Source organism: Acipenser ruthenus, chromosome 11 (assembly GCF_902713425.1).
Source record: "Acipenser ruthenus chromosome 11, fAciRut3.2 maternal haplotype, whole genome shotgun sequence".
Lineage (NCBI taxonomy): Eukaryota > Metazoa > Chordata > Actinopteri > Acipenseriformes > Acipenseridae > Acipenser > Acipenser ruthenus.
Genome location: NC_081199.1, coordinates 4,749 through 5,000, shown reverse-complemented (window position 1 = coordinate 5,000; position 252 = coordinate 4,749).

The window sequence follows — 252 nt, the reverse complement described above, 5'->3', positions numbered from 1 at the left end:
TTAGGGTTAGGGTTAGGGTTAGGGTTAGGGTTAGGGTTAGGGTTAGGGTTAGGGTTAGGGTTAGGGTTAGGGTTAGGGTTAGGGTTAGGGTTAGGGTTAGGGTTAGGGTTAGGGTTAGGGTTAGGGTTAGGGTTAGGGTTAGGGTTAGGGTTAGGGTTAGGGTTAGGGTTAGGGTTAGGGTTAGGGTTAGGGTTAGGGTTAGGGTTAGGGTTAGGGTTAGGGTTAGGGTTAGGGTTAGGGTTAGGGTTAGGG